The following is a 19,769-nucleotide window of genomic DNA, read 5'->3' on the forward strand; positions in this document are numbered from 1 at the left end:
AATTAGAAGCGGTTAGCTTTTTGGCCCTTAATTTCAAATTAATTAATGGATGTTTTTATGATAACAAATTTACCTTAAATTATAGTTGGGAATAATGATTTCAACATATTTTTTGGTTCACTCAAATTAGAGATAAAACAAAGAAGTTTCAGTTAAAACAAGATACCTGACGTGATAATGTGATGACAAAATTGATGATGTGGTGACAAAATTGACATAGACCAGCGGCAAAATTGACATCATAGATCAATCGAAATATGACATTTATAAATTTGGTAGAATAACAAATAGTGGAGTTTTCAATTACATTTATAAAAGTTTTCATTACCTTTAAATTAAAAGAGTACTTGAATTATAAAATCATTTCAATTACATTTATAAAAGTTATTTTTAAATGAAAAAAAATTATAATGATTTTACTTACATTTATTATAATGATTTCATTTACCTTTATGAAAATTAGTATGGAGGGAAATAATGAGTTGAATTACAATTCAATTATATTTATAAATCTATTTATAATGATTTCATTTACCTTTATGAAAACGAGAAAGAAAATAGTTGAATTACAAAATCATTTCAATTACATTTATAATTATTTCAATTCGATTTATAAAACTTTTCAATTACTTTTAAAATGTTACCACGTAGTTTTCATTAACATTTTTTTTATTATATTATTATATTTCAATATATATAATAAAAATGAATAAAAATGTTTTTAATATTTATTTAAAATAATATATATATAATAATATATATAAATAAGAATGGATACGGACCACTAAAACGTGAATCGAAACTTGGACCACGAAAAGTAATATTTATTTATTTTTAAATTTATCGTAAAAAAATGATAGACTACATGTTTCATTTAAAAATAAAATATTATTTTCGTGGTCCAAGTTTCGATTCACGTTTTAGTGGTCCGTATCAATTTTTATTTTTACAATTAGCTATTTAAATTCATCACCTCTTCGTATTTTTCAAAACACAACACACATAACATTTCACAATACAAAGTTCAATAGTTTTCTCTATCTAAATTTTTGTTTAAAAAGCCTCCATTGTTGCTCTCTCCAAGTTTCCAATTTTATTTATTGTTTATCTTATTCTGAGAGAGAAATCCATTGTAGTGTGAGAAAATTGTAAATCTATTGTTTGAGAGAGTTGTGATGTGTGGTGTGTTTCTATAAAGTTCAGACAGTTGTACTTGTTTGATCCTCAGTCATGGAAAGGATTGAGTTTGTTATTGAACTCGTAAAAAAAGTGATGTATCGGTTTGATCCTGAGCCGTAGAAAGGATTGAGTTTGCACTTGCACTCGTAAAAAGAGCGGTGTAGCGGTTGGGCTCTGATCCGAGGAAAGAGTCATAAAGTTTTATTCAAATTCACAAGAGGCGCTTGGGGAGTGGAGTAGGTCGAGTTTGAACGAATCACTATAAAACTACGGTGTTATATTTTCTAACCCTTTTCCTATTTAAGTTCTAAATTATTGTTAAGTTTTATTGCATGGTATCAAGTTTGATTGTTATTAAAAAAAAAAAAAAAATTAATAATTACATTGTTGAAACCCTATTCACCCCTCTAGAGTTGTCATATCGATCCAACAATTGGTATCAGAGCGAGTTGCTCTTATTGTTTTTTTTTTTTATATAAACTTTATTTTTAGAGATTATGACAAATTTACGTGTTAAAAAAGGTTTTTGTGAAGAACAATCAACTTCTAGACCTCCTTATTTTGATGGATCTAATTATACGTATTGAAAGCTAGAACGAAAATTTATTTGCAATCGATTGATTATGAATAATGGTTGAATGTTAGTATAGGTCCTTTCATTCCAATAAAAATTGTTAATAACATTGAGGATCTTAAATTAGAGAAGGAATTTGATGAAATTGATATAAAAAATGTTCTTTTAATGCTAGTGTTATAAATTATCTTTATTGTGTCCTAAGTAATGAAGAGTATTTATGTGTTGTTCAGCATATGAAATTTGGAAAACTCTTGAAGTAACTCACGAAGGAACAAATCAAGTTAAAGAAACAAAAATTAGCATGTTAGCTCATAATAAAATGTATGCAAATGACTCTCTAAGTGACTCAAAAAGTAGCAAAATTTTGCTTCATGGCTCATAGTGACAAAGAGGATGAAGTTGTGGCTCAGGATAACAAATAGGATGAAGAAGACGAGGTAATTCTTGAATCTCCTTCTTACGATGAATTATTCAAAGTTTTTGAGGAGATGCAACTTGATTTAAAAAAACTAGGTTCAAATTATGTTATGCTTCAAAAGAAATATAAGGCTTCAATTATTGAAAATAAGTCTTTATTAAATGAAATTTCTTGGTTTATGTTGTAAAATTTGATATACCCTGTGAAAAACATGTATTTGATTGTGATGAGAAAACTAGTTTAATTAAATTTTTTGAGCATGATTGTTGTGAAAAAGATAAGTTAATTAAATTACTCAAAGAAAATGAATCAAATACTGTGCAAGAACTTGGTAAGGCTAAAGAGTGTATTCAAAAGTTAACTATAGGTGCTCAAAAATTAGATAAAATAATTGAAGTAGGTAAGGCTTATGGTGATAAAAGAGGATTAGGCTATATTGATGAATGTTCTACCCCTTCGAGTTCTAAAACAATATTTGTTAAAGCATTTTCTATTATATCTAAGCCTAACCCATGCAAATTTGTATCTCAATATGATAATTCTAGATTTGTGCCTACATGTCATTATTGTGGTGTTGAAGGTCATATTTGACCTAATTTCTTTAAATTGAAAAATTCTCAAAACATTACTTCGGGAATTTTTTTTTCTCAAAATATAAAATTTAACAATGTTCTAAGAAATAATTTTTCTATTGAAAATAGAATACATAAACTTAGTCCAAGAAATAAATTCCTGCATGTGTTGTTTGTTTCTCATTCACAATTCGTTATGTTTCTCCTTCATTCGACTCTTTCACAAGCCTATTTGAGCAAAAATTGAATTTCTTATCACAAGACTTGGATGTATATTATCTATGATACACGTACAAACGAACATCCTTGCGCAAGGAATCCCCGTTGTGAAATTTGAATGATTAACAATACTGAATACTGTCTACTGACTAAAACTTCCGAAATCTTATCCAAGCCTTGAAATGAAATTTCGCGGATCTTAAAAAAGAAGACTTTGGAATACATTTTTTTCTTATTTGCACTTGACATAAGCTAAAGGCATCAGTGTGGTAAGTTTTTAAATATGAATGCAAGCATGATTCTTAAATTTGTGAATTTGTTAGGACCCAAACAAGTATGGGTAACAAAAGGTCAATTTTGAATATCTTTATTTATAGGTTTATTTGAAAGTCTCCCAGAAAAATAAGTGGTTGCTCAACATACATGACACGAAACCAATCCAAGTTTGTGAATCTTTCCAAGAAGAATGGCGGCTTAGTAACTTTTGGTGACAACTAGAAATGTAAAATAATTGGTAAGGGTACTATAGGTAATGACTCTGGTACTCTCATCGAAAATGTACTTTTTAATTGATGGTTTAAAGCATGACTTACTTAGCATTAGTCAATTATGTGATAAAAGTTTTAGAGTTATATTTTATAAAAATAATTGCATAATTGAAAATGTTAGTGATAGAAAAGTGTTGTTTGTTGAAATAGGGATAACAATGTGTACATTATTGATTTAAATGATTGTCCAACAAATGATAAATGCCCTTGGCTTTGCATGATAAAATTAGGACAGGTTAGTATGCATTTGATTTTAAATATCTCACAAAATTCATTAGTTAGAGTCCTTCCTAACTTTAAATTTGAAAAAACTTTAAATTTGAAAAATATAAAATCTATCATGCTTGTCAAATGGTTAAGCAAATCGAGTCCTCTTCCAAATCTAAAAATGTGATTTCTACTAAACTTCTTCAACTATTACATATGGACTTATTTGACCCTTCTAAAATAGCTAGCTAGGCAGGGAATTACTATATCTTTGTGATAGTTGATGATTTTTCGAGATTTACTCTGTTTTTATGATAAAACATAAAAATTATGTTTTGAAAAGATTTGCTAGTTTTGTAAAACTGAGTACAAAATGAAAAATGTTTTTTAATTACTAAAATTAGAAGTGACCATGGAGGGAAATTTGATAGCGTAACATTTGAAATTTTTTGTGAAGAGAATGGTTTTTATCATGATTTCTCCTCTACAAGGACTCCTCAACAAAACAGTGTAGTTGAAAGAAAAAAATAGTACTTTACCGAATTTGCTAAATCAATGTTAAATGAATATGATTTACCTAAATATTTTTGGGCGGAAGATGTTGATACCGCATGTTATGTTTCAAATAGAGTTTTAATTAGACCGTGTTTAGATAAAACTCCTTAAAAACTTTGACATAATAAAATTCCAAATATTGGGTATTTCAAAGTTTTTGGTTTCAAATGTTTTATTTTGAACAAAGAAAAACGGGGAAAATTTGATTCTAAGACGGATATTGGTTTTTTAACAAGAGAACTTTAGTTATAGAAGAATCTATACATGTGGTATTTGATGAATCTTGTACTGATATTTGTAGGGATGATTTAAAAAGAAATTTTGGAGATTTACTTTCCGTGACAAAGGAAAGGAAACTCTTTCAAGTGGAGAAGAAGTGAGCTTAAATGAAAAGAAGGAAAAAAGTTATTCATCAGTTTAGAAGTATGGAGACAAGGTGTGAAAACTCGTTCCTCTATTAATTTATTTAATAATCTTGCTTTTGTTTCTCAAATTGAACCAAAAAGTCTTAAGATGCCGAAAATGATGAGTTTTGAATTTTAGATATGTAAGAAGAACTAAATCAATTTGGAAGGAATAAAGTTTGGAAATTAGTCCATAGACCCTTTAATATTTCCATTATTGGAACCAAATTGATTTTTAGAAATAAAATTGATGAAAATTGGAATATTATTAGAAATAAAACTAAACTTGTAGCTTAAGGTTATTGTCCGGAGGAAGGTATAGACTATGAAGAAACTTTTGCACCCGTTGCTAGATTAGAAGCTATTAGAATGTTACTTGCATTTGCCTCTTACAATAAAATTTATATTCTTACAAAAAAAATTTTATATTATATCAAATGGATGCGAAAAGTGCATTCTAAAATGGTTATATTATGGAGGAAGTTTATGTAAAACAACCTCCTGGATTTGAAAATTTTGATTTTTCCATTATGTCTATGAGTTGAAAAAGGCTCATTATGGCTTAAAACAAGCTACAAAAGCTTGGTACGATAGACTTAGTAATTTTCTTATTGAGAATGATTTCAAAATGGATAAGCTCGACACTTCTCTCTTTATTAAAATTAAAGAAAAAAAATATTTTATTAGTGCAAATATATGTGGATGATATTATATTTGGTTCTACTAATCCTTCTTTTATGTAAAGAATTTTCTAAATGTATGCCTGACGAGTTTGAGATGAGTATGATGGGAGAACTCAGTTTCTTTCTTAGACTTCAAAACAAACAACGGAAAGATGGTATCTTCCTAAATCAAGAGAAGTACATTAAGGATTTACTCAAAAGATTCAAGTTCAATGAAGGTAAGATTGCAAAAACTCCAATGAGCACATCTACCAAGCTTGATAAGGATGAAAAAGGTAAATGTGAAGATATAAAATCTTATCGAGGTATGGTTGAATCTTTACTTTACTTGACTGCTAGTAGACCTGATATTATGTTTAGGGTATGTTTTGTGCTAGGTTTCAATCTTGTACTAAGGAATCTCATTTATATGCTGGTAAGAGAATATTTAAATATTTGATTGGGACTATTAATTTAGGATTGTGGTATCCTAGAAATGTTGATTTTAAATTGGTAGGATATTTTGATGCTAATTTTGCGGAAGTTTACTTGATCGTAAAAGTACTAGTGGAACTTGTCAATTTCTTGGTAGTTCATTAGTTTCTTGGTTCAATAAAAAGCAAAATTCGGTTGCTTTATCTACTACGAAAGCCGAATATATTGCGGTGGCTAGTTGTTGTGCTCAAATTCTTTAGATGAAACAAACTTTGTGTGATTTTGGATTAAAATTTGATAGTGTGCCTATCTTTTGTGATAACATCAGTGCTATTAATTTAACCAAAAGTCCGGTTCATCATTCTAGAACTAAACATATTGACATTAGACATCATTTTATTAGAGAGCATGTGCAAAATGGACATATTAGTCTTGATTTTGTAAAATCTAATAATCAATTAGCAGATATTTTTACCAAGCCGTTAAATGAAGATTTTTTTTTTTGTAAAAATAGGTTTTAGCTTGGTATTATACGGTGTGATATATCTTGAATTGAGTTTGGTATTACTCAGTGTGATATATCTTGAATTTTATAATCTTAATTATAGGCATGAGGAGCCTGTCATTCTTTTATTATTGTTTTATTGTTTTATTGTTCTTTTTCATGATTTCAAAGAGAAAATTAAGAAAAATATGCTCTAAATTTGTTATTTTACGAGTTGTGTTATTTCATAATTTATTGAAGCATTAACATAGGGGAGAATATGGATTTGAGTGAATTTCAAATTTATGATAACATATTAGAATGCCTATCATGATGCATCAATATTATTAGGATGTGTGTATTATTTGAAGTTTTATAGTTTTATGGTTTTCATACTATTTTTCTTAAAATGGTTTGTCATCCTAAAAAAAAGGGAGATTGTTAGCCTTTTTGCCCTTAATTTCAAATTAATTAATTAATTGATGTTTTGATGATAACAAACATACTTTAAATTATTAATCATTCTCAGTATTTTGTCTACCGTGTAAGGTTTTCAACATCTTTTTTGGTTCACTCAAATTAGAGATAAAACGAAGAAGTTTCAGTCAAAACAAGATACCCGATGTGATGATGTGGAGGCAAAATTGACATCATGGACCAATCAAATTCAAAACAAGATACCTGACGTGATGATGTGGTGACAAAATTGACATCATAGACTAGCGGCAAAATTGACATCATAGACCAATCGAAGTATGACATTTATAAATTTGGTAGAGTAACAAATGGTAGAGTTTTACCTTACTTTTAAATTAAAATACGAGTATTTAAATTATAAAATCATTTCAATTATATTTATAAAAGTTTTCTGTTACTTTTTAAATAGAAAAAAAATTATAATGATTTATAACGATTTCAATTAGATTTATAAAACTTTTCAATTACTTTTAAAATGTTACCATTTTTTTATTATATTATTATATTTCAATATGCTATATATATATATATAATAAAAATGAATTTAAAATAATATATATATATATATATATATATATAAATGAAACATGTATCTATAATTTTTTTACGACAAATTTAAAAATAAATAAATATTACTTTTCATAGTTCACATTTCGATTTATGTTTTAGTGGTTCGTATCCATATATATAATAAAAATGAATTTAAAATGTTTTTAATATTTATTTAGAATAATATATATATATATATATATATATATTTATATTTAAATTTAAATGAAACATGTGTCTATAATTTTTTTACTATAAATTTAAAAAAAAATAAATATTACTTTTGGTGGTCACGTTTCCATTCATGTTTTAGTGTTGGTATCAATTCCTATTTTTATAACTTGTTCACTATTTAAACTCATCCTCCTATTTTTTTCAGAACCATTTTGAGAAAGAAAATTATTTGAATTACAATAAATGATTTCAATAAATAAAAAAAATGTTAAGGAAAACAATGGTTATTTAAACTCATCACATCTTCGTATTTTTCAGAACACAACACACATAACATTTCACAATACAAAGTTTGATAGTTTTCTCTATTTAAACTTTTGTTTAAAAAGCTTCCATTGTTACTAAAGTTTTCAATTTTATTTCTTGTTTATCTTATTTGGGGAGAATATTGTAATGTGAGAAAATTGTAAATATACTATTTCAGAGAGTTGTGGGGTGTGAATATTGTAGTGTGAGAAAATTGTAAATCTCTCTAAATTCAATTTTATTTCTTGTTTATCTGAGCCAATATTGTAGTGTGAGAAAATTGTAAATTTGCTCTTTGTGGTGTGTGAATATTGTAGTGTGAGAAAATTATAAATCTACTCTTTCAAAGAGTTGTGGTGTGTGAATATTATAGTGTGAGAAAATTGTAAATCTCTCTAAATTCAATTTTATTTCTTGTTTATCTTATTCAGAGAGAATATTGTAGTGGAAGAAAATTGTAAATCTACTCTTTTCAAAGAGTTGTGGTGTGTTCAGACAGTTTTACTTGTTTGATCTTGAGCCGTAGAAATGGTTGAGTTTGCTCTTAAACTTGTAAAAAAAGTGATGTACCGGTTCGATCCTGAGTCGTAGAAAGGATCGAGTTTTCTTTTGCACTCGTAAAAGGAGCGGTGTAGCGGTTGGGCTTTGATCCGAGGAAAGAGTCATAAAGTTTTATTCAAATTCTTAAGAGGCGCTTGGGGATGAAGTAGGCCGAGTTTAACTGAACCACTATAAAACTGTTATATTTTTTACTCTTTTCCTATTTAAGTTCTAAATTATTATTAAGTTTTATTGTATGGTATCAAATATTAAAAAAAAAAATTAATCCACGGTTGTCATGAACCCATCCAGCCCCTATTATTTTATTCTTTACCATGGGCAATTTTCAAATCTTTAATTTTTTAGGGGAGACTAAAGAGCATTGAAAATAATATTTATTTCTGGCATGTAAATTTGTTTAAAAGAATTTTAAAAAATAATGAAAATAAAAAAGAATATGCAAGATGGGCCAAGGGCCAACCTATTGAAGCCCAGTCTAGAGACCCTTTCAAGGGCCATTGTCCGCAGCCCACAATCCGTTGGTTGGTGAAATGATTGGAGAACATTTTCTTACGCGCCCATTAGAAATTAGATATTTTTAATTTTCGGGAAATTATAAAAGTAGTTTTATAATATTGTATGTAACAATGTTTTTACATATATAGTCATTAATATAATAGTGATGGATTTATTATATAATTTAAAAAGAACTAAAATGGTTCATATTTAATTTATTTTAATATTTCTATTGAAACTAAAGTAATATTTATGTTATGAATTAAAATGAATCTCATCCTTTCTAAAATCTAAAGAAAAAATTTCATGAAAAAAAAAAAATACGATCAGGAGTGATTTAAATCCTAAATATTACGACTTTAAGTAGAGTTATTAGATCAAAAATCGACCCGTTTAGTAGAATTCCGAAGAAAGACTATTGACAGATGGTGGAGACATTTCTTTGGCCCCCTTCAAAAAAGGAAATGCAGGCTGGGTGAAGCTCGACCGAGAGTTTGAGAATAGGGTAGGGTCCTACCCTTAAGATGAAGATCAAATTCGAGTTCCAAACATTTATGCATGCATTTCGTACAAGTGCTGCGTACAAGTTCCGGCGAAGATAATTGGGAAAGATCAAACTATAGGAAATGCGACCACGACAATTGATTAATAAATATGTCTATAGAAGGTGGTGAGAGAATGGCGTCTTTGCCCCCATTTCCTTTTATTTTTGATATTTTCCATAAAAAATTAGTGGAGATTGTGTTTAGCATATGCAATTATTTCTTAATTTTTTTTTATTTTAATTAAGTAAAACATGATGTTTGAAAAGTTCTAAGTGGTTAGTTCATATTGAAAATTTTCTATTAAAAAGAGGGATTTTTTTTTTTTAATATCCTCTAAAAAAAAAGAAGAAGTATTAGGGCTTGTTGTCTCGGGTGGGGATGAGAAATGAATATTCTTCTTCGCCTTCCCTATTTAACTAAGCAGATGGGATCGCTACCTTTACCTTGGAGCTTCATGGGTGTTGCCCCGTTCCCCAATCAAATGTTTTGATGTGAGCTATACTCTGCGAGGAGCCAAACGGGCGTATGGCCGGAAGTGACAACCTCTCAATTGTCACCGCCTGACCTCTCTTGCTACCACCGTAGCCTCTAGTGTGGTCAACATCAATCGTGTTTAGGTCACGGAGCTCGCACTCATTCGCATTGGTTCATCCAGCTATGCCCCGGGCCTTTTGCTCTTCTAACGTAAAAGGTGGCCGACCATTTGTCAACACGCAGGAATCCGCTTGACATCTCAGCGGCGGGATTGGATACCCGCATCCGATCGAAGTTCCATTTTAGTGCCCCCTAACATAAAGGCGAGCTTTTCTAGGTGGGTCGCTTCGCGCAAGACATTGCTTAGGACCAACGGGTCACACGACAGGTGCATGATTGACTTTGCACGCTCCATCCTTTGGCCCTCTGCCTATCGGCTTGGCAGGCAAGCTACCTTGATCCGTCTCTGGTTTCGATTCGTTATGCTCAACACCTCCAACAAGCCCATCAGCCTCTTGCAGCCTAAAACTCCGCCAATCAAGCGCAATGATATGTGGAAATCACTACAAGGGGAGTAAGATTTGGATTACCTTATTGATCGAATATCTCAAGACAAGAACATTGTTTGAGATTCGAATCACTCCACAAGCAAGATTGATCATGTCGAGCTTGAATGATTCTACATGCAACCTAAACTACATTCAATTGCAAAGAAACTTAGCCATTGGCTAAAGAAAAGCACACATGCTTCTTTTACTATATTTTACAAGTCCCCTTACAAATTCAACATACATGGCTTTATAGTCTCAAAATGAAACTATTAAAGACATTAAAAGAGTTAAGTAACATTCATACTTAATGGCCATAATTAACCATTATGTAATTGTAACTTAAAAGTAACTAAAAAAGTCTTAAAATACATTAATGAAATACAATAACTCTAAATTGTAATCCACCCAAAATTTATAACATGAAACTTCATTCATCTTCAATGTGACATGAATTGAAATATCTTTTAATAATTTCAACAATATTTTCTTCACATCTTCATTGAAGTATATTGTATTATTGATGTCTCTTGGTTCATATCACGCAGCTTTACGTTTAATCCTATGTGCCTAGAGAATTATATATGTTCTCCACTTTTGCACCTCGCAAAGAGAGAACATGTTTTTTCCTTTGACTTTCTCCCTCATTCGCGGAGCAAAGAAAATGGGCTTTGCCCTAGCTACCTCTATCCTTGGGAAACCTAAAGAGCTATCGAAGGAAAGGGATGCAGTCTCTCCCTTGGTCTTTTGAGAGGAGAAGGCAGAGAAGAAAACGTCCTTAACAAGTTTTTTTGCTTCCTACGCCCTTACTAGTACTAGTAAAGGGGCTATTCGAGCAAGGAGGCATCCTGGTAGGAAGGTTGGCCACTACATAAAAGCCGCCATCTGTCTAGGAGAGAATCAAGCTACCTTTCTTTGATCCACCTTCCTGGGCGGGGAAGAGAACGAAAATAGGCCGCAGATGGTGGTCGTGGTAGGTTCGAGGATCTTACGCGGTGGAGCTAACTCCTTATCGTCTTGCATTTCCTCTAGCGGACCCCTTCGATCCATCGTACTAGAGCGATTAGAGAAGAACGATTAGGGCCATATTATATTCTTTCTATAATGCCCATAGACGAAGTGCTTCGTTTTAGATCAATTCTTCGTTGCAATCGCTTCAATCCACCCCCTCGGTGAAAAACCGTAATACGCCTTGAGGAATTCCTACTAGCAGACTTCCTTGTACTCAAAGTGAATTGTCTAAGTGTTCTCCCCTCTTGGCTTTGTCTCATTGCCGAGATCATAATCATTTGATTCCGCCCCTACTCTTATAAAAAAAAGGCAGGCTAGCTCCTACTCCTTTCTTCTCCTTCATCGTTGTTGGTCCTTTTGACATCACATTCTCGGCTGCCTCTAGTCAGGTAGGAAAGAAACCTATAGCTAGTGACTAGTTCCGCTATGGAGCTACGTGTTCTGTTTATGCGCTGCTAAGCACAAACTCTCTTTCTAAAGTGAGATCACCACTAGCTTGAAGAAAAGGGAAGGATCACTCCTAAATGCAACTTTTTCCTTAATTACAATACCAACGCACCCCTGCCTCCCTCACTGTCAAAACTCTCCTCTCTAATGAGACCAGCCACCTCCTTTCCTTCAACTAATTCAAGCGATTCCATCAGTAGGGAAAGTCATATCATTGAACATTTGAGTATATATACTGAAAAAAAAAAAACACAAAATCTCAAGTCGAATATAGATATACAATGAATATTCGTCCACTTACTAATAAGAAAAGAAAGTGGCTTTTCTTCTAAAGTGAGGAAAGGCTCTTAGCAACCGATGACTGACTCAATGAGCTGCCTTTGGGCGACGACCAATCTCTTACTTAAAGAAAAATCGTCACATATTTCTATAATACTCAATTCTGAATGACTGACTTTTTTCCAGTAAAATGAACGATTTGCTTCTTCCATTTTCTTGCCTGTGCTAATACCTTGCTACTATATTGGAATATATAAAGGAAGACCTTACTCGGACCAATGGTTCGTAGACTCGGAGTCAAATTCTTGAGTCCTAAGGCTCTATGCCTAGGTGTCGACTCTAAACCCCTTTTTCTCCTCTTTTGATAGGACTTTGTGGCCTCGTGATGATGTGGCAAGCGGTGCCAAACAAAATGCGGGCGCTACTGCTGGCATCTCCACTGGGGAATATCAGCCTCAAATCGATGTTTTTGGCTTTTCACTTGACTTGAAAAGGAACCAACATTCCCATTGTTCTTGTTTCCCTTATTCAAAATCGAATATGTAGAAACTTAGGGTTCACCTATTTGAAATAAGCACACACCACCTCACTACACCTAAGCATTGCATGCATTTGCATCTTGCATATAGTCCCGAAATAGGAAAATCCAGTGGGAAGTATTGGTGTCTACGGGCCAGGGAGCCGAGTCATACCATCCTAAAAACCCACCATTAGCTGCTAAGTACTCCTCTTAGGAGGGTATACCAAAGTGGGAGTGCATAGTACCATTTGACCAGTCCTACATCCTAGGGATGAAGGGTTGGGAGGTATATTTTTCAGCTCCCATTGCAGTGAGAACCTTAACTTGTCCTAAGTTAGCTTAAATTCAATCATGTAGTGGCCACAGAACTACTGAACACCCAGTAGAATGCACTTGAACACTAAGCAAGACTATGAGATAGGTGATTTTCTTTTTTAACATCATTCCATCTTGCAAGAAAGTTCCCCTTAAACTGTCCTGGGTCCGCCCATCTCGTCGACTGGTTCGTGTAGATGAAGTTAGACCCCTGAATTTTAAATCTCCCATCGTGTAGCTACTATGTCAGATGAACCCGAAATCCTGGTTTTGCCTGAACCAACCACTTTCGACATTCTCAAGGCTCTGTTCGCTCAAAAGGAAAGCTTGAACTGCACTCAAACACCTCTGGTTCAATTCTTTATGATTGTGATCAATATGCTTTAGACTCTCCCGACCCAGGACGACCTTTTTAATTTAACAGGCCACAACCATTCCTTCCCCTAAAGCCAGAACTTAAATGAAAAAATGGTTGAAAGAACAAGGGGAGTAGCTAGCCAAGTTAGAGGAATAGTGGTAGAAAATAAAGGGTTTAGAGACCATGGGCTCAACATTTAGGGATTGACCATTTTTCCAGAGGTAAAATCTCAAGAAAAGTTGCGATGCCTGACATGGACAAATACGATGGAACTGGCTGTCTTAAGACTCATCCGCTGCAGTTTTTCTCAAATGTAGTTTCTATGAGACTCACTTAGAAGCAAATGGCCAAAATCTTTCCTAAAATTCTTGTTGGGACTGTTGGGCAATGACTCACACAGATTGACAAATCTACCCTGAAATCCTAGGATGACATCAACAATGCTTTTTTAAAAGAATAGAAAATTATAACATCCCGATTAAAGTAACCAAAAGAGGACTGAAAAAGGACTTGCTAGCGACCAAATGAAAGATTCATGGATTTCCTGGCCCGTTGGCGGGCCAAAACTGCCCAAGTGATCGATCTCCTCCGAGAAAAGGAAAAAATGGTAACATGAGTAGGCAATACCATGACTCTTCCTATTTCCATGCGATGACCATTTATGGCTCTTTGATTGAATCACTCGTATTGAAATGATATCTAGAATGGGACTCACATGGATCACAGGTCAAAAAGGCAGATTAAAAAAGGAAAGAAAATTGCCTTGGGAGGAAGAAGAAAAAATAGCGAAGTCAATGTCTTGTCGGAAAGCCAAAGACAAACACCCAGGACTTGAACTTCGTTCAGCATAACTCTCAGCCGCGCTTTGGAAAAGCTAAAGAAGAATGGTGTACTCACGGCTCTTCCCCCATCTCCGCCACCAGCTCATTTTACTCTTTTTTTCAAGCGAACATCCGCCTAGGAAAAAGAAGTTGATAGAGGGTACAAAGCCAATACCTACTGCAAATACCATCTGACAAATGACCATAAGACTGATCCAGTGTTTAAGGCTGAAACATGACATCCAAGACCTTATTAATTCAGGGAAAATTGAGTCACCAAGGGCAAACCGTCCCAATGTAACTACCAATTATCTACCCATTCATGATATACCTCATCCTGCCAATATAAACATGATCGAGCTGACATTGTCGAGTTGGGATCCCTCCCTCCTTATCATGCTAGCTGGAGAAAAGGGGAAAACGGATGGTAGAGACATGATTGGAATCTGGGAGACTGACGAGATTGAGCCCCCACCTCGAGTTCACATGCTCTAGTGGGATGAATTTTACGAAAATATCCCAACCATCGAACATTACTCCTTGAATGCCCTGCAAGTGATTCATCCTTTACGTTTGCTCAACTTCCTTCAACCCTTTGATGAAAGCCCTAGTTGCTCGGACCGTACAAACCTCAAACCCCTCCCCGCACGCATCTTTGTGGATGGACTTCGACGAGTTGGATCAATACGACACCAATGATGATATGGAATTTTGTCATACATGAGGAGGGAGGCCCTAAACCCAATGCATAACCCGTGGGGGAAAGTATTCAAACCCGTGCACATCTGAGATTTGATAACCCAATGGTGGATACTGAGGCCAAAAAGGAATCCTAGGTGACAGAAGAAGAGAATGAAGTAATTCCACAATTGAATCAGTCTCAGGCGAACATTTCCTTTCTCATGGCATCTAAGAGCCACCGTGATCCTGTCATATCTATCCCGTCTCCCTTGCTGGCATGAAAATAGCTCGAGTCTCATCTCTCTAATTATGAAGAAAATCTTACCTATCCCTAATCTCTTTTGTCAATCAACCTTCCCTGGATTAAAAGAACCTTCCAAGAAATTGGCTGACTAACTTTTCCTTTCTCTTCTTGTTCGAGAGAGTTTCTAGGGAGAATGCCACTGCTTGAAACAAGGGACAAAAACAAAATCACAAGCTTTTGATAAAAAACGAGCAAGAAAAGGTGAAGCGTTCTCTTAGTTTCCCAACCTTCTGTGTGCAATCTTGAATGAAACTTTGTTTTTCAGAATCGCCGTAGATTTTTTGGTAACAACGAATTTGAGTATTTCTCACACTTGTGCATCGGAAGAGGTGTTTCTTTTTTGTTTTCTAAATTTTCAACCGGCCTCGAACAATGAATTCCTAATTTCAATTCAAAGCACTTTCAAGTGTGCGCTTTGAAATCTTTTGAAAACACTCGTCCATTCTTCCGTGAAACTGGAACTCCAGCCCAAACAGGGGAGACGAGAACATCTTTGGTCATCGGAATCAAATAATAGTTACATCCATGACTCATTAGGAGGATCTCAAAGAGCCAGTGACTGCCCAAATAAGAAAAGACCTCTAACTCTTTGGATTAACCCGGAGAGAAGGAAAGCAACAAACAAGACTTTTTGGGGGAGAATTTTGAGTTCTCGCTTTTATGTGGAATAAAATGAGGAAGAAAACAAGTTTCACTCACAAACCCATTTTTGTAGAAGATCTCAGAGAGGTAACTAACTCAAGATGAGAATGTGACGAGAAAATACCGAATACTAACGAGAAGAATGCTACTAGAAAGACATAACTAATGAATGTCTTCAAAGACCAAGATGATCATGATCCACCAAAAGAAAATGAAAGATAACTAAAAGAAAGAGGAAAATCTTATCTCAATGCCCATCATTCAGATAGGTTCTACTATAGAGAAAGTGATAGTGGAAATCAGTAAGAGGGGAGTAAGATTTGGAGTACCTTGTTGATCGAATATCTCAAGGCAAGAACATTGTTTGAGGTTCGAATCACTCCACAAGCAAGATCGATCATGTCTAGCTTGAATGATTCTACATGCAACCTAAACTACAAGAATTGCAAAGAAACTTATCCATTGGCTAAAGGAAAGCACAAATGCTTATTTTACTATATTTTCCAAGTCTACCTACAAATACAAACATACATGGCTTTATATAGCCTCAAAATGAAACTATTAAACGTATTTCAAGAGTTGTAACATTCATACTTTATGGTTATAATTAACCATGATGTAAATGTAACCTAAAGCAAATAAAATGTCTTAAAATACATTAATGAAATACAATAACTCTAAACTTCATTCTTCTTTAACGTGACATGAATCGAAATATCTTTTGATAATTTCAACAACATTTTCTTTGCATCTTCATTTAAATATATTGTATGATTGATGTCTCTTGGTTCATATCAGAAAAGATTTCTTGGTTAAGAGTATAATGCTAAAAAACTGTCACGAGGAGGAATTGAACATGCACCTCTGGAACCTAAAGGATGACCCGAAAAGCTTCCTTTATTCATATCGCGACTTTTGGTAACCTGGTTCCTCCGTAAGGAGTACGTCTCGGGGAGCATTATACTGCGACCTCCAAAGAGATGGTCTTTTCCTCCGAAATAGGAGTACTGAAGACCATGACAGAACACTTTGTTCATCACAGCATTGAGATCAAATCAATCTATACCAAGAGGGTTTTCGTGTCCTCCGACATAAGGTGCGTGTATTCACTCATGCTGAAACTCAAATAGAACCTCAAACTCCAACTTAAAGAAAAACATTTCTCAATGCCGCTCGTATAGCTTTAAGACTAACTTTCGTTGATAAATAATACCCCACAACCCAAAATCACATCATATAAAATCAGTATTTTTTTAGCAATCGCTTTGAATTAGAATCTGCCTATCCTCATTGATGTGAATGAGTCCCCCAGAGGGGTTCACCTCCCCTAAGAGCACGTTCTATGGCTGAGGCCATAAAATGGCATTGATTGAAAATGTAACGACCCGAAATTTTCTACTTAATTTAAGGTCGCTACTGTATACGTACCATAAACATTGAATGCGGAAGACTTCATTAAAATTTCATAAAACATAACCTTTATCTTAAAACACAGCCATAGACTTACGTGTTTCCAAAACATCTTTAAAACGACACAACAAAAGACTAAATAAAATGAATAAGAGTTTAAGTTAAAAACATCTTATTGTAGCCTAAGTCTAAGAAAATAAATACCACCACCCTATGCATGTGCCATGGTCTTAAGTTGCGATGCTGTCGTCAGCCGTATAGGAATGCCTTGCCTTAACCTGTAAAAAATGTAGTAACACATGGCTTGAGTATTTAAAGAAATACTCAGTAAGTGACCCCCTATCGGGGTTATGCAACAATCACATGCAATGAAATGATGGGACCTATCTTTCGTTTCGTTTCGTTTTCCCTACGGTGCTGTCCTAACGCGTAATCGTGGATGTGTACCATATACTCTACACACAGCCCATACGTGCAAGTATGAGCTCACCAGCTAGTTCGCACACCGCTGAGCCACTTTCCTTATCTGGTGGGCTTACTCTGGGAGCCCCTCATGCCGGGACCCGTTAAAACTAGTAACCGTCATGGTAGCGCTATGCAAAGCATAATGATCGTTGTCTTGCCATTGGATGTACGCGTCCGTACCCTCGTGATGGGATAGGGGTATCTCCCTAGATGCATAAACACATATAATGCATGAGGTCCCTCTACTTCTACATTTATCATTAATGAACATAACCCCTCTGTCACGTTCCATGCTTCATGTCATTCTCATTTTCAATTTACATTTCTTACATATTTCTATCGAGGTTATGATTCTAGATAGTTTACCGTGTTTCATGTCATACAGTTCATGCTGTTTACATTCAAACATTCCATACAATCATACCATAACCAATCAAGAACAACATATCGTCACATGCATTACACATCACATCAGACTAAACAACATATATAGTGTCACGGTCATGCTCGTCCAACGCGTGTTGCCCATGGCCGCATGCCCATGGCAAGCCAAACCCTTGTCATGTCTTTTCATTCTAGTGTTTTTACTTTTGTAGTTCTAGAGCATATGACACCTAAAAAATATCATGTCTAGGCCTGCCAGACATGAAATGCCTCAGAATGTACTATAGGGGGATATGACTAGTTGTCAACTTCTCCCTACCCAAGGTTATATATGCTAAGCCGTTGTTATCTCTCTCTTGCTTTCTTATATAACGTCTCTTTCAAAAATCTCTCTTTCTAAAATCTCTCTCTACCCTCGTTTTCTAAAACCTTCTTTTAAAATCGAGGCTAGAGATCGATCATACATTTCTTGGTCGTAGACGACGCAAGAACAAATTGGGTTTAGCTCACTTGTCGTTGGAAAGTGAGTGCCACACAATCGCTAGTCCGCTGCCTTTAAAAGTGCGATTGTGTCAAGTGGTATCTGAGCTTTTTAGCTCCGTGACACAGTAAAGAACGAAACCATGTCGGCGACAAAGTCGACACCCAAAGCACAAGCCGACCGGCTTATGCTAATAGAGGAGGAAATGCTGTTCCTCAAAGAAGTCCCTGACACCCTCCGCTTCCTGGAAGCACGGGTGATCGAATTGAGTGAGAAAGTCGTAGAAATCGACGCAATGGGCAACCACCTGGATGGGTTGTCAATCGCAGAATTGATGTTTCGAGTGACCTCGCTCGAAGAAAGAGTTGCTCCTACGAGCAGCCCAAAATCGTCTGGTAGTCTGGACAGCTCTGTCGCGCACAAGGAGGGACGTGGTGAAGAGTTCAACGTGCTACAAAATACAATGATGAGCTTGTTCAATGGATTAGCTGATGAATTCAGAACAACAATCGACGACATCCAAGAAAGGATGGCCTCCATAGGCACTCGAATTGAAGTGACCATGAAAGCCGTGGAGAACGTCACGGCTGGGCAAACTAATACAGGGTCCAACAAACTAAGATTCCCAGATCCTAGAGCCTTTAAAGGGAATCGGGACGCCAAAGAGTTGGAAACTTCATCTTTGATGTCGAACAGTACTTCAAAGCCACAACGGCTTGTACTAATGACAAGAAGGTGACCGTAGCCTCGATGTATCTCATAGACGACGCCAAGCTGTGGTGGCGTACGAAGGTGCAAGACATCGAGGATGGATTGTGCACTATTGACTCGTGGGAGGACCTCAAGAAAGAGTTGAGGGACCAATTCCTCCCCGAAAACACAGGACATATAGCAATGGAAAAACTAGTAGCCCTGAAACATACTGGAGGTATACGAGACTATGTCAGACAGTTCTCAACCCAGATGCTAGATATCAGGGGCACATCAGAGAAGGACAAGGTATTCTTCTTTATAAATGGGTTACAGCCGTGGGCCAAAACAAAGCTACACGAGAACAAGGTCCAAACCCTAGCTGCCGCAATGGCCTGTGCCGAGAGACTCCTAGACTATGGGAATGAAGCGGGATCCTAAAGAAGAATGACATCAGCCCCAAACACTGGGGGCAAGACATACAAACCACTAGGTCATCGAAATGGAAGCCCCAACAGACCAAGCAGATGAACGGATAGACCTCCTCAGAACAACCAAGCAGGGACATCTCG

At 34.8% G+C, this 19,769-nt stretch overlaps 1 pseudogene; it reads right to left on the reverse strand.

Moving 5' to 3' along the window:
• Positions 1-10,054: 10,054 nt before the first annotated feature.
• On the reverse strand, positions 10,055-11,832 carry LOC111466221 (annotated as a pseudogene).
• Positions 11,833-19,769: the final 7,937 nt, after the last annotated feature.

Source organism: Cucurbita maxima, unplaced genomic scaffold (assembly GCF_002738345.1).
Source record: "Cucurbita maxima cultivar Rimu unplaced genomic scaffold, Cmax_1.0 Cma_Scf00030, whole genome shotgun sequence".
NCBI lineage: Eukaryota > Viridiplantae > Streptophyta > Magnoliopsida > Cucurbitales > Cucurbitaceae > Cucurbita > Cucurbita maxima.